Genomic DNA, 16,243 nt, shown 5'->3' with positions numbered 1-16,243 from the left:
GGAGTCTGCTTCAGGTTCTCCCTCCCCAACACTCTCTCTCTAATAAGTAAATAAATAAAATCTAAACATTTTTTAAAAATCAAACCTTAGGATATATTCTTAGGAGTGGAGTGGCTGAATCAAAGGGCACTTTTTTCATTTTCTTAAGAGACAAATGCAAGAAAAATAGATATTTCAAAGCTTAACTTGGACAAGAATTCCTAAGTAAAAAAGGTGGCTGACTCTACAGTTTAGACTTTGTAAAGCTGAGCTCATCCTTCTCTTGTAGTTGTCTTACCTGAAGGTTATTTTTTATTGTTTTAAGATTTTATTTATTAGAGAGAGAGAGAGAAAGAAAGAGAGAAACAAGTGGGGGGAGGGGCAGAAGGCGAGAATCTCAGGCAGACTCCTTGCTGAGTCCAGAGCCCCAAACCACACTCTATCCCAAGGTTAACCAACTTCACCACACCATTCAGGCACCCTTGAATGGGTACTTATATCTCTGACTCAAACTAGGGATAATATCCTATCTTGGGATTATTCTTACCTTTACCTGATAAGTGGAAAATGAGAAAACAGCAGCAAAAAATGAAAACAGAGACTCCTCAAACTTGAATTCAACCTGTGTGGTGCATATGGAGAGTCATAACTTGAAGGGAAGACTTTTTCACTCTAGCTGCCACTAGATACCAGTCAGCTATCAGCCCCTTTGGATTGACTCGGTGCAGCGATTGTTTGTCCTAGTGCATGTGCTTCTGGTGTTGCTTCTGTGGTGGGGATACAAGGGCCCAGTCATCATTGTGCAACTGGTAGACCATAAGTGTTTCAGAGGTGCCTGTGGGGTTGAATGAGCCTTTGTTACACTGACGTTGAAGGTTTCCTGCCTCCACCTCCATAACTGCTGATTCCTAATAAATATCCTAACAGCAAACTCCTTCTCAGAGTCCACTCCTGGAGGATCCACTCGGGGATAATCTGACTAAACCACATGCAGACCTTGATCCTCTCATAATTATCTATCTATTTATCTATTTATCTATCTTTTAATAGATCTATCCATCTATTTATCTATCATCATCATCTATCTATCTTTCAATCATCTATCATCTTTTTTTCAGTAATCTCTACACTCAACATGGGGCTTGAACTCATGACCCTGAGATCAAGATTCTCATGTCTTACTGACTAAACCAGCCAGGCACCCCCATAACCACCAGCTTTGAGGCCTTTTCTCACCTTGTCCTCTGCCTTGATCTACCTGCCCTTGAATCTCAAAGGACTTGAAACACTTCAGACACACCTTGTCTTAGTATCTTTCTTTTTAGGTTTTTGGAGTTCTCCAATGGCAACTCCATCACATATACTACCCTTAGTCTTCCTACATGATACTCAGCTGCCACAACACAACAGATACATCGCAAGTCCTTAATGCCTTATATTGATATATATTTTACACTTACACAAAGTCAGACATTTGCAAGGCAGCCCTTTCTCATCTTGTAGCTCTGCCTTATGGAACATGAGTTCTCCTTGTGGACCACAGCAGGGAAATAGAGGGAAGATGTTACCTCCTTACAACCACTGTAGCTTAGAAATGGCAACATCACGTCTCATTTTTTTAGGCCAGAAACAATCATATATATTCATTCTAATTTTAAGGAAGCCTAGTTAATATAGGGAATTACATGGATATTTTATAGTCTCTGTCTGTAACTTCCAAATATTTGATGGAACTGGTTTTTACTGGCTTACTAACACTGATTATACTCATGCCTTTCCCACTTCATGCACAGTGGTGACTTAGTGGATCCTCCAGTGGTTGCTTGAAATTGGCCCAGGTAGGAGTATTTACACTATAACACTGGCAAACACTATAAATAAGGCCCCTTTTCTCCCTAGAAAGCTCATTGTTAAACATTTACCATTCCTCATACATGGTAATTTTTTAAAAGATTTTATTTATTTATTTGACAGAGAGAGACACAGCAAGAAAGGGACACAAGGGGAGTGGGAGAGGGAGAAGCAGGCCCCCCACTGAGCAGGGAGCCTGATGCAGGGCTCAATCCCAGGACCCCAGGATCATGACCTGAGCCAAAAGCAGACACTTAACGACTGAGCCACCCAGGCGCCCCAAACATAATAATATTTTTAAAACTCTATCCAGTGTAGTGATTTTTCTCTCAATTTTAGGGTCTACTCTAAGAGTTACTCTTTTTCCTTATGTAACTGACATCAAAAGTAAGACTTAACTGGACCTTATCCTCTACACAGAAGAGAATCAATTTATTAGGCGTTATTTAGCATAGCATATTAGCATTTGAATCTATATGGTAGACGTTCTTTTATTTTCCACAGTTGTAGCAAATTTTCTACATAAATAGTTCTCAGTACATCATTGTGGGCTAAATTCACTTGTACTAAAATTGTAATTTTTCTTCATATGTATGGTTTTTTTGTTTGTTTGTTTTTAAGACCCATGCAGTAGGATGATCTGAGCAATGAAAACATATTGGCAGTGACTGTACAGTCTTCCATATATTTAAGATGGAAATATACTGAATGGAGACTGCTGTGAATCTTGGACACACACATAGGTACACATCTTGGACACACACATAGGTACTCACTGTTTATCCACCGACCTATTGTTGCAACCGACCTATTTGCAGAAGTTCAAAGGGATGCCTTAAAGTGCATGAAAGTCCTTTGATATTCTGAGCCTTGACTTGTTTCATTCAAGAGCTTTCTTTGCTTATACAAAAACAATTACCATAAAGAACAGGACAGGCAGGCAGCTCATCCTTTCTAAGCTGAGTTAACTAGTCTGTAAAGATGGTCCTAAATGCTTAGTGGATTCAGGCTGTTCTGGGCACCAACTAACTATGAGTGCAGAGTCTCTATAAGCCAATAATTAATGTGTAATCTTGGTCAAGGATATCAGCAAAAATAATTATATTGTCAATATGAATCTCTTGCTATTTTCAAAGAATAGTCAATGATGAAATAGTGAAGAATGGGATACAGAGGCCATTCAGTTGAATTTACATGCTGCACTGACCATATAAAATGTATTATCATATATATCCTTCTGTCCTTTTGAGTGATCACCCTGCTCATTATTATATAAAAGACTCCCAAAATTTTTGTTGAATGAATGTCAGATTCAGTGAAAAACACATACATTGAGGGCTAAATAGGAGCAGATCTGTTTTTGCAAAGCTGTGACTTTTGCTTTAAAGAAAATTTTTACTGTTATACATGTTAATAATTTGACAATATTTTTATTTGAAAAACTATAATAATTCAACTAATCAGTTTATAATATATTGTTTCCTAAGTGTAAATTGGAATTGGTCTCATATATTAGACTATCATAGATCTATGAAAAAATTATAACAAATGCATTTTGTAGTTTATATCTGATTTGCACTTACAGTTTGGAGAAATCTGAAGAAAAAGGAAGAGCTGCTTAAAGTAACTTTGAAATTACAGTTTCAATGTGTGGCAGACCTTTTAAGTTTTTAAACTATGAACTTGAGAGAAACATCAGTTGAGATGGAGTAGTGTCTCTTTGTGGGCAAAAGCTCACATAGACACTTTTTTAAAAAAGATTTTATTTATCCATTTGACAGAGAGAGAGAGAGCATAAGCAGGGGGAGCAGCAGGTGGAAGGAGAAGCAGGCTCCTGCTGAGCAGGGAGCCCAAGGCAGGGCTCAGTCCCAGGGTCCTAAAGTCATGACCTGAGCCCAAGGTAGATGTTTAGCTGAATGAGCCACCCAGGAGCCCTAGACATTTTATTTTCTATAAATATGATTAAGTGAGGGAGTATTCTATATAACAGTGTATTGCATATGTGGTATTAAATTCAGCTACAAAAATAATTGTCTGGAGTTCAGAATTAGTTAAGAAACATCAGGAATATATCAATAATTTTAGACACTACTAGAAACGATCAATGATAATTAAAATATGTTTAATCTATAAATTGGAAGGTTAATTTAAGTAAGAAAAACCTATTTCTACTGAATAGGAACACTTGCTTCTTACACATCACAATCTTACTTTCCAGATTATCTTTCCTTCAATTGTGGTTATTTTAAAATTTTGAATAATTAAATCATTTATTTTTTATTTTGGTTACCATTATGTCAATATTATTTTTTAAAAATTGACCAAAGCTAAAAATAGAAATTAAGATCTCACAGAACATAAAGTCATTATAGCAATGGAAGAGATAAGGAAACACGAAAGCATTCAATAGTTGAACAACCATTCAATTTGTTTAATTGACACAAAGTACCTCAGTTCAAGAAAATAAATAGTAAAAGTACTTCCTCACCTGGTGTGTTTTCATCAAATGTACAACACAGGAACCCCCCAAAAATGTTTCATGAGCTAAGGAGCTTCCATCTCTATGGTAGTTTCAGAAAATCTAGCAGTATTGGTATCCATCTTATCCTACTCTGGGACCAGAAAAATATTTCCTAAAAGACAGATGCTATCATAGTATAATATATAGTAACATTCAAGAATAAGCTGGGAGAGGGATACCTGGGTGGCTCAGTCGGTTAAGTATCTACCTTCTGTTCAGGTCATGATCTCAGGGTCCTGGGATCTGGGATCAAACACTGTGCAGGGCCAAGCTTCCTGCTCAGTGGAGAGTCTGCTTCTCCCTCATTCTCTGCCCCTCCCCCACGACTCATGCTGTTGGATTCTCTCGCTCTCTCTCCCCATCTCTCAATTAAATAAAATCTTAAAAGAAAAAAGAAGAAACCAGGAGAATATAACTCAGGCATAACTATAAGTCACCTTTAACTAAGTCATTGTTTCATGAAAGTCAATAAAATATTGCTTATAAACACTCACTAAGACTTTCGTTTTTAGGCTGATTGTTAGTCACTTAGTGATATCAAGATTAGTAGCCAATTTTATGTTGAAAATTCTACTGGTGGAGGTCTTCATAGCCACATATTTCTAACCTTATCTCTGTACATCAATACCTTCATCTAGTCTTTCTGTGGCTGAGAACATAGAGCCACACACTGGACAAAAATTTTCTCTTATTTTCTTTGCCTCCTATTCATTTTCATATGAGCACACATATGTCTGGCCTCCACCCCTAATCACAATGTTGGAGATAATGTGGAGATTGTTCCAAATGGAGTCAGAATACCCAAGCTGGAAGCCCAGCTAAGAAGAGCTCCCCATGAGAATTTCTTTGCCAGTGCAGCTGCCTTGAACACAAACTGACACAAACTGACTCAAGAAGGCAGCCATCCAGGATATGATTTTTCTTTCACCATAGCCCAGGTGATTTCTGCTGTTTCCTTGTCCTATGGCAATAATCCATATCCTAAACCGTCTACCAATGCAAATAAGTTTCTTCTACATGTGGTGGTTTTAGCTGTGGCTGTTACCTTAAGATTTTACTTCAACTTAGAGGCAATCCCACAGAGGGTAGACCTATTCCTTCTTCCAGGAGTCTCTAAAGTGAGACATCCCAAGATTGAAAATATTTACCTCACTTCCTGATGATGTTGGAGAATAATGTAGCTATTGTTCTCTGCACTTATTTTATGATCAGCTCAACACAATTTTCATGACTGTCTCTGGAACCTAGATTTTCCCCAGGGCAGGGGGGTGTGAGGTGGGGCATGCCCATACTCATTGTGCCTATATACCAATTTCCTAAGGGAAAAAGTTTTGCTAAACATTTTCCCTGGATGGAAACAAGGATCATTTATATTTGTCTTTGGAGGAAATATATTTGGGAAGGGCAAGAACAGATAGATTCTCATAGAATGCAAAAAGATTTGTGAATATCTCAAAGGCTATAACTTGAGGCAAATATCACAATTTATGGGACGTAACACTTGGATGTAAAATAGTTCTGCTGATTCAAAGTTCTTGTCCCCAAGGTGATTTATAAGACCTGTTGCTCTAATAGCGAATAAATGGCTGTCTATAGAGGTTGTGCTGCCACCTCTAAGGGGAATAAATCCTTTCAAGAAGGTGCATATTTTACTACTGGGTATTTGCCCTAAAGATACAAATGTAGTGATCCGAAGGGGCATGTGCACATGAATGTTTATAGCAGCAATGTCCACAATAGCCAAACTATGGAAAGAACCTAGATGTCCATCAACAGATGAATGGATAAAGAAGATGTGGTATATATACAAAGGAATACTATGCGGCCATCAAAAGAAATGAAATCTTGCCATTTGCGATGACGTGTATGGAACTAGAGGGTATTATGCTTAGTGAAATAAGTCAATCAGAGAAAGACAATTGTCATATGATCTCCCTGATATGAGGAAGTTGAGAGGCAATGTGGGGAATGGGGGATAGAAAAAGAATAAATGAAACAAGATGGGATCAGGAGGGAGACAAACCATAAGAGACTCTTAATCTCACAAAACAAACTGACGGTTGCCAGCGGGTGGGGGTAAGGAGAGGGTGGTGGGGTTATGGACATTGGAGGAGGTATGTGCTATGGTGAGTGCTGTGAAGTGTGTAAACCTGGTGATTCACAGACCTGAGCCCCTGGGGCTAATAATACATTATATGTTAATTAAAAAATAAAAAATTAAAAAAATAAAAGAGAAACTCATCCTGCCCCCTAAAAAAAGAAGGTGTATATTTTCATCTACTAAAGAATCAGACTGGAATGTAAAGCAGTGAGATTATCATAATGACATTGGTGTTGATTTAGCATTTATTGTGTTTCAGGACCTCAGCCATATACATCACACATACCATTTGAATATGTTTTCTCCACATTATAGATGTGGACTATGAAGTTAGAGAAATATATACATTGTCCTGTCTTTCAACCACCAGCACGAAGAATAGTACAGATACTAAATCCTTTGCTCTAACTACTGAACATATATTCATTTTCAAAAGCTCTTCAAGTGATCTCTCAGAAGCCTTCACTGCTTCCCTCAATCCTTATGAACTCTTACTGGTTTTGTAATCCTTCCAGAATTCCCACTCATATGTCCCTGGTAGGATTCATAACCTCAGAAGAGAATGACTTCCCTTTCTGTCTCTTGCTGTATGATTCTTCAGAGTACAATCCTTATTAACCTAATCTCAAAAATGTCTTTAAAATGTTTTTATTGTCTTATAGTTCTAGGATTGTTGCCCAGTGCTGCTCCACTGGGTATATCATATAAGAAAGGATCCACATTATTTTTCATTTTTCTTAGCACATTTACATCCACATAAGACATAAACATGATTATGCAAGAAATGCAAATTAGTTCTTTCTATAGGCTTTATAAGCAGAAAGCAAAACAGGAAAATTAGGTAACTTGTTGGTTGAGATAGATGAATCAGAGATGTAGAATTAGTGTGACACACTAGCACATAATCGTCTTGAAATTATTTGGTAATAATAGTCAAATGAGATAATATTTTTTAAAGTAATTCATTGTTAACGTTTTGAGAGCTAACATTTTTACTCTTAGTAAGTGCATCTTTGGGGCATCTGTAGACAGAAATAACACTACCCGACAAGATGTCGACATCTAAATTCCAGGAATTTAGTTAAAGATCTTGAAATGCAGAGATTATCATGCATTATTCACAGGGGTCACTATAATCACAGGAGTCCTTGTAAGAGGGAAGCAGGAGGTCAGAGAGGAAGAGAAACATGCTATGCTGCTGGCTCTGAGAATGGAACCAAAGAATGTAGGCAGACTGGAAAATTGTTCCCTGGAGCTTCCAAAAAGAACACAACCCTGCAGGCCCACTTTCGACATAGGACCTTTAGAATTACAGGATATATGTTTATGGAGTTTTAAGCCACTAAGTTGTGGCAATATGTTTCAGCAGTAATAATAAAGTAGTATAGGAACGATCATGCTTTATTTTCAGTATTTTTATAAAAATAAATCCATTTCTGACTTGGTGGGCATCCCAATAAAAATCCAAAGAGAAATTAGTGATTTCTGGTTTTTATTTGAGCATATAAAGAGCTGGGAACTCACCAGTCCTGTCTTCAAAGAAGGAACAATCTGAACACACTGAAAACGAAAAACTCTTCATCACCATAAAAAGCAATTAATAAGTTGCATTTCATTAAGATTAAAAAGTTGTGCTCTGTGAAAGACACCGTTAAAAATATGACAAGTCAAGCCACAGACTGGAGAAAACCTTTGAACATGTAGGAAAAATGACTTGAGTCCAAAATACACAAAGAACTCAAAACTCAACAAGAAAATGAACAACCCAATTTAGAAACGGGCCAACATTCTAACAGACATCTATCTCTTCAAAGAAGATATACAGATGGCAAACACACACATGAAAAGAAGCTCCATATCATATGTCATCAGAGAAATGTAAATTAAAACAATAAGATATCACTATATATCTTTACAATCGCTAAAATCCAGAACATTGATAACAGCAAACAGTGATTAGGATGTGGAGCCATAGGAACTTCTATTCATTGCTGGAGAGAATGCAAAATGTCACAGCCACTTTGGAAGGCAGTTTGATAGTTTACTACAAAACTAGACATTCTTTTCCCATGTGATCTACCAATTGCACTACTGGGTATTTCCCCAAATGATTTGAAAGTTTATATCTACATAAATACCTGCACACAAATGTTTAAGGCAGATTTAGAACTGCCTCAACTTGAAGGCAACCATGATGTCCTTCAGTAGGTAAATGGATAAATTTACCATTTATCCAGACAATGGAATAGCATTCTGCACTAAAAAGACATAAACTATCAACCAAAGACAAAACATAAAGGAAACTTAAATGCATATTACTACTGAAAGAAGCCAATCTGAAAAAACATACATACTATATGATTTCAACTCTATGACACTCTGAAAAGCCAAAACTATGGAAGCAGTTATAAGATCATTTGTTGCCAGGGACTAGCAGAGAGAGAGAGAGAGGGGTGAAGGGGGTAAAGTACATATGATTTTTAGGGCAGTAAACTTTTCTGTATGATACTATACTGGTGGATACACATAATTATACACTTGTCCAAATACATAGACTGTACACTATGAGTGAACCCTAAGGTAAACAATGCACTCCAGGTGATAATGATGTGCCAGTGTAGGTTTATCAAAGATAACAAGTGTACCACTCTGGTGGGAGATGTTATACATGTGTGGAGGCCAGAAGTATATAGGTTATCACTATACCTTCCACTCAGTTTTGGAGAGAATATAAAATTGCTCTAAGAATAAAGTGCATTGGATAAATGTGCAAAAGATATGAAGAAACACCTTAGGTGTTAGGAAGATATACAGATGGCAAGGAAGAGCCTGTAAAGATACTCAGTGGCATATATCATCAGAGAATTTCATATTAAAACAAGAATGAGATACCACTTACTGCACATCTTTTAGAATGACAATAGCCCAAAACTCTGACAATACCAAATGCTAGCAAGAATGTGGAGCAATAGGAACTTTCATTCATTGCTGGTGGGATTGCAAAATGGTACAGCCACTTTGGAAGATAGTTTGGTGATTGCTTACAAAACTAAGCATACTCTTACCATTTGATACAGAAAATCATGCTCCTTGGTATTCATCTAAAGGAGCTGAAAACTTAAAAACCCTGTACATAAATGTTTATAGCGATTTCACTCATAATTATCAGAACTTAAAAGTTCCAAAGATGTCCTTTGATAAAGGAGATAAACAAGCTGTGGTACATCCATACAATGAACTATTATATTATTCAACAGTCAAAATAAAGGTCCTATAAAGCCACAGAAGACATGGAGAAACCTTTAAGCATATTGATTGGTGAAAGAAGCCAATAGGAAATGGCTACATACTTTATGGTTTCAACTACATGACAATCTGGAAAAGGCAAAACTATGGAGATATTAGAAAGAAGAACGAGCAATTAAGGAATTGATCTTATTTACCACTGCACCAAAAACAGTAAAATACTTAGGAATAAACCTATCCAAAGAGGTGAAAGACCTGTACTCTGAAAACTGTAAAATACTGATGAAAGAAATTGAAGATGACACACAGAAATAGAAAGACATTCCATATTCATGGATTGGAAGAACAAATATTGCTAAAATGTCTGAACTACCCAAAGCAATCTATGCATTTAATGCAATCCTTATCAAAATACCACCAGTGTTTTTTACAGAGCTAGAACAAAGGATCCTAAAATATGTATGGAAACACAAAAGACCCCCAAATAGCCAAAGCAACCTTGTGAAAGAAAAGTAAAGCTGGTGGCATCACAATTCCAGACTTAAAGCTATATTACAAAGCTGTAGTCATCAAGACAGGGTGGTACTGGAACAAAAAGAGACATACAGATCAATGGAACAGAGCAGAAAACCCATAAAGGAACCCACAATTGTATCGTCAATTAGTCTTTGACAAAACAGGAAAGAATATCCAATGGAAAAAAGTCTCTTCAACAAATGATGTTGGGCAAACTGGACAGGAACATGCAAGAGAATGAACTGGACCACTTTCTTATATCATATACAAAAAATAAATTAAAAATGGATTAAGGACCTAAATATGAGACTTCTAGAGAATAGACAGTAACCTCTTTGACATCGGTCATAGCAACTGTCTTCTATATATGTCTCCCAAGGCAATGGAAACAAAAGCAAAAATAAATTGTTGGGACTTCATCAAAATAAAAAGTTTCTGCACAGTGAAGGAAATAACTAACAACACTAAAAGGCATCATACTGTATGGGAGAAGACATTTGCAAATGACATGTCTGATAAAGGGCTAGTATCCAAAATCTGTAAAGAACTTATCAAACCTAACATCCCAGAAATGAATAATCCAATTAACAAATAGAAGACCCAAATAGACATTTCCTAAGGAAGACACACAGATGGCCAACAGACTCATGAAAAGATGCTGATCATCAGGGAAATACAAATCAAAACTACAATGAGATATCACCTCATACCTATCAGAATGGCTAAAATCAACACAAGAAACAACAGGTGTTGGTGAAGATGTGGAGAAAGGGGAACTCTCTTGCACTGTTGGTGGGAATGCAAGCTGGTGCAGCCACTCTGGAAAACATTATGGAGCATCCTCAAAAAAACAGAACTAAAAATAGAACTACCCTATGATCCAGCAATTGCACTACTAGGTATTTACCCAAAGAATAAAAAAAAATATTGATTCAAAGGGATACATGCACCGTGAAGTTTATAGCAGCATTATAGCAGCATTATCTACAATAGAAAATCATGGAAACAGCCTAAGTGTCCATCAGCTGATGAATGGATAAAGAATATGTGGTACATGTACACACACACACACACACACACACACACATGATGGAATATTACTGAGTCACCGAAAGGAATGAAATCTGCCATTTGCAATGATGTGGATGTAGCTACCAAGTATTATGCTAAGCAAAATAAGTCAGAGAAAGACACATACCATATAATTTCACTCATGTGGAGTTTAAGAAACAACACAAATTAGGAAAGGGGTAAAAAAGAGAAAGACAGACCAAGAAATAGACTCTTAACTAGAGAACTAATAGTTACCAGAATGGAGGTGAGCAGGGGGGCGGGTGAAATAGGGGTTAGGGATGATGGGTGCACTTGTTGGAATGAGAACCCAGTGTGTGGAAGTGTTGAATCACTAAATCCTACACCTGAAACTAATATTCCAGTATGTGTTAACGGACTGGAATTTAAATAAAAACTTAAAAAGATCAGTGGTTGCCAAGGGTTTGGTGGGAGAGAGGGGAAGATGAGTAGGTAGAACACAGCAGACTTGTAGAGCAGTGGAACTATTCTGTAGGATACTGTCATAATACATTTGTCAAAACTCATGCCATGTACAACTCTCATGTACATGAGCGTGAATACTAATGTAAACTGTGGACTTTAGTGAATAAAAATATAGCAATATTGGCCCATCAGTTATAACAAATGTACCATAAACGATACAAGATATTAAAAATAGGAGAACCTGTTGGGGAGGGACGAGGGAGTATATGGAACTCTCTCAACTTAGCACTTGATTTTTGTGTAAACTAAAAACTGCAATAAAATTAAAACACTTAATTTAAAAAAAAGTCGTTAATGACTTATCTGACAAACTGAACATCAAATTAAATCTGTTATTCAGGTGAAAGTCCTTAATAAAAAGAATGCTTTCAAAACTAAAGGAAATGCTTAGTTGATGACTATAGAAAAACACACTTTCTGCAAAAACATTAGCCCGAGTATCGCTCACTCCCATTTCATAAATCCAGAGGGCTTTTTACCACCATGAAAGGTTAGTGATGTCACTTATTTCAAACCTACCTCACACCTCTTGGTGTCACCCCAAACAATTTTAAGATGAATTGATTCAAACACTAAAAATACTGGTAGGAAAATTAATCCAAGAACTTCTACAGGTGAGCCAATCTTGCTGTATTGGCAATTACCATAAGCCAGAAATAAAGGTTAACATTAAATCGGTGCTCAAAGTTTTAGTTTCCAGTCCCATTTAAACATTTTCAAATGGACTTCCATTGACTTTATCATAACTTGAAATGGGTCTTAAAATTGTTATATAATTCTGGTTGAATTAGTTTTCCACAACTTTTCATCATTTACTTGGATGCCATTTCAAACAGAATTCAGAGTTCCTTCCTTGTTTATTTCACTGTCCTCACAATTGGTGAGATAGAAGCTTATTACTCTTCAGTATTGTCTTTTTAAAATTATGGTCCTATGAAGCCAGATTGGGCACCTCTCATTATGGTGATGTAATCAACAAAGACAGCTTTTTGTATAGTTATTAACTGAAGCACTTCCTTAACATTTTATTGTGGAAAAATATACGTAAAATTTTAATGATTTTTAAATGTATAGTTTGGTGGCATTAAATTATTCACATTGTGTATCATCACCATCATCAGCATCCATCTCCAGAACTCGCTCATCCTAAATGGAAACTCTGTTCCCATTAAATTACTCCCCACTCCTCCCTCCTCCAGTCCCTGTAACTATTCTTCTAGTTGTTTCTATAACTCTGACTATTCTAGGTATCTTTTTTGCTGTTAGCTTGCTAAGCAAATAAAAAAATATTGCTTGACAATATTGTTGAATTTTTTTGAAAACCAATTTGTACTTTCATTTTTCCATCTATTGAGGGTTTTCTATTCTCTAGTTCATTTACCTCTGCCCTCATCTTTATTTCCTTCCTTCTGCTAATTCAGTATTTGATTTTTCTTCTTTTTCTAGTCCTTTGAGGTATAAAGTAGGGCTTCTGATTTTCAACCTTTGTTCTATTTTAATGTAGGAGTTTTAACTATAAACTACCCCTTAGTACTGCTTTTGCAATATCCCATTTCGGTCTGTGTGTTTTGTTTTCATCTCTCTCCAGCGAGTTTCTTATTTCTGCTCTTGAGTCTCGGTGAATTTTTCCACTTCAGTTATCGTATTCTTCAGCTCCAGAATCTGTTTTGTTCTTTTTTCGGTTTTTATCCCTTGGTGATATTTTCATTTTGTTCATGTATCATTGTCCTTGATTTGTTGTTATCTGTGTTCTCTTTTATATCACTTTGCATCTATCTTTAAAATGATTATATTGGATTCTTTGTCAGGGAATTCATAAATTTGCATTTCTTTAGTGGTGGTTTCGGGAGATTAATTTTGCTTCTTCAGCCTGTGGTTTCCCAGTTTCTTTGCGTATCTTGTGAATTTTAGTTGAAATTTGGAGTTTTGGACAAACAGCTACCTCTCCTAGTCTTTACTGCCTTCATGAAGGATAAGATCTTGGGCAATCCGCCCTGCTAGAGATTCTGGGGGCCAACCTTTAGTGGGAATATAGATAGCTTCACTGAGCTCATGCATGTATTTTCTCAGTAAAAGAGGTGTTTGCCTGCTTCTTCAGTGAGGCCTGTAAACTCTTGCTCCCCTTGGTGTTTGTTTGAGATGCTACAATATCCCTTTTGGCAGGAAGTTAGAATGTTTGCCTTGTCTCTCAGTACCCCCAACATGGCCCCCAAGCTGCCATTCCCATCAGGGCTCTAAAACACACCAGATGGAAAACAATCCTTCAAGCCATCCCTTGAAAGCCAGAATGTAATACCCATGGTCCACTCATTACCTTCCCTCCAGAGGAATCTTCTGATCATGCTACACTGGACCACGGATGGGGAGTGACTAGGTCCAGAAAAATGCCATAGATTTGTCTGATTACTCTACTGTGTCTCTTCTTGGCTTTGTGCTTGCCTGGTGCTGCAGCCTCTTAACTGGTTTTTCACAATGGCAATTTGATCTATATATTATTATCTCCATGGAGAACAAGGGCCCAGGGATTTCTATTCTGCTACCTGGTAATGTAACCCTGATAATTCTCGTCATCAAATCACACCTCTTTTGGGGGAGTTTTCTTGAGTTTTATTGCACCACTAATCACATCTCTTAAGGAAAAAGGTTCCCTGAGGTAAAATTCTAACCTCCTTTATAGTGCCTTCTGAACATTCTTCAGACTGTAAATGAGGGGGTTCAGTAATGGGTTGAGGAGGGTATAAAACAGGGTAAGGATATTCTGCTCCTCCTCACATTGGCCATTGTCTGGAACCAAATGAGCCATTATGGCTATGCCAAAGTAGAATCCAACCACACAGAAATGGGAGGAGTAGGTGGAAAAGGCTTTTCTGTGCCTCTCCTTTGTCTGGATCTTCAGGATGGTCCAGAATATGTGTATGTAGGAGACCAACATCAGGGAAAGGGGCTCAACTAAGATAAACACACCACCAGTAAAGATAAAAACTTCACTGATCCAAGTATCACCACAGGCCAGTTTGAGGACAGATAGGATTTCACAGAAGTGGTCACCTCCTAGGGCCCACAGAAGGTCAACTTTAGAAAGAGAATTAGATACACTAGGGCCAGGGAAAACCCACATGCCCAGGTAGTGACAAACAGGACCATGCACATTCTCCAGTTCACGATGACAGTGTATTGGAGTGGATGGCAGATCGCCACAAGCCAGTTGTAGACCATTACACCCAAAATCAGGCACTCTGCTCTAGCAAAAGTCACAAACAAAATTATCTGCATAGTGCATAAGACAAAGAAGAGAGTATTTTTGTGCATCACTGGGTTTTCTAGGATACTGGGTAAATTGCTGGAAGCAACAGCATGTGTCAATGATAGCCAAATGAGAAAGGAAGAAATACATGGGGGTATGCAGTCTGAGGTCTAGCCAAATGGGTCCCAAGATCATGCCATTTGCCAGCAGGTTAAAGATCTATAATAGGGAGATGATACAAAAGAGGAGCACTTGAATGTCTTCACTGAGCTGGAATCCCACCAGGGTGGAAAAAAAAAAAAAGATCTTCCATAAACTTTTCTTACTGAAGAGGAGGGAACACTTCTTCATTTATTCTATGAGGCCAGTATTACCCTGTTAAAAAGGTCAAAGACTCAAAACAAGAAAACTGCATCTCTATAGAAATAGGTAAAAATTCCCAATAATCAGAATCTGGATCCAGGAGCATACTAATAACATCATACAGTATAGTTGGGGGGAAGAGAATATTCCTAGAAGGCAGCCTTAGTTCCACATACAAAAATCAATCAGTGTACTACATCATATTTGACAATGAAGGGAAAAAAACCACATGTTCATCTAATTAATGGAGGAAAAGTTTTGACAAAATTCAATATCCTTTAATGATGAAAAAAGGAGAAAATGACTCTAGGATCTAGGAATAAGAAAGGAACCATGAGAAAAACCATAGATGAACCCTCTTCTACTTTTTGGTCCATTTTCAATCAAAAGTGTTGGGTTTCACATGAAAATTGCAAACTAAGGCCATCCCCTTCTGGGACATCCATGAGACCTGTGCAGAGAATCCAGATGGTCTGTATCAGGGACTTCCAACTCATAGAAACAGTGAGATCCATTGTTGTTGTTTTTGTTTGTTTGTTTAAATAGTGGTAGAATTCACCAGTGAAATCAACTGGTCCAGACTTCCATTGCTGGGAAGTTTTTAATTACTGACTCAAACTCTACTAATTATGGATCTGTTCAGAATTTCTATTTCTTCATGTGGAGCGTTTATATGTTGTGTTTTTAGGAATTTGCCCATTTCATCAGGTTAGGCAATTTTCATGGTACTCTCTTTTTTAAAGATTTGAGAGAGAGTGAGCATGCACTAGTGGGGGTGGTGGAAGAGAGGGAGAGGGAGAGAGTCTCAGGCAGATTTCCCACTGAGCAAGGAGCCCAATGCAGGACTCAATCTCACAACTGGAGA

At 37.3% G+C, this 16,243-nt stretch overlaps 1 pseudogene; it reads right to left on the bottom strand.

Moving 5' to 3' along the window:
* Window positions 1-14,442: 14,442 nt before the first annotated feature.
* LOC125080544 (olfactory receptor 2A2-like) lies at window positions 14,443-15,297 on the bottom strand (annotated as a pseudogene).
* Window positions 15,298-16,243: the final 946 nt, after the last annotated feature.

Source organism: Lutra lutra, chromosome 11 (genome assembly GCF_902655055.1).
Source record: "Lutra lutra chromosome 11, mLutLut1.2, whole genome shotgun sequence".
Lineage (NCBI taxonomy): Eukaryota > Metazoa > Chordata > Mammalia > Carnivora > Mustelidae > Lutra > Lutra lutra.
This window is presented reverse-complemented; position numbering and strand designations above follow the sequence as displayed.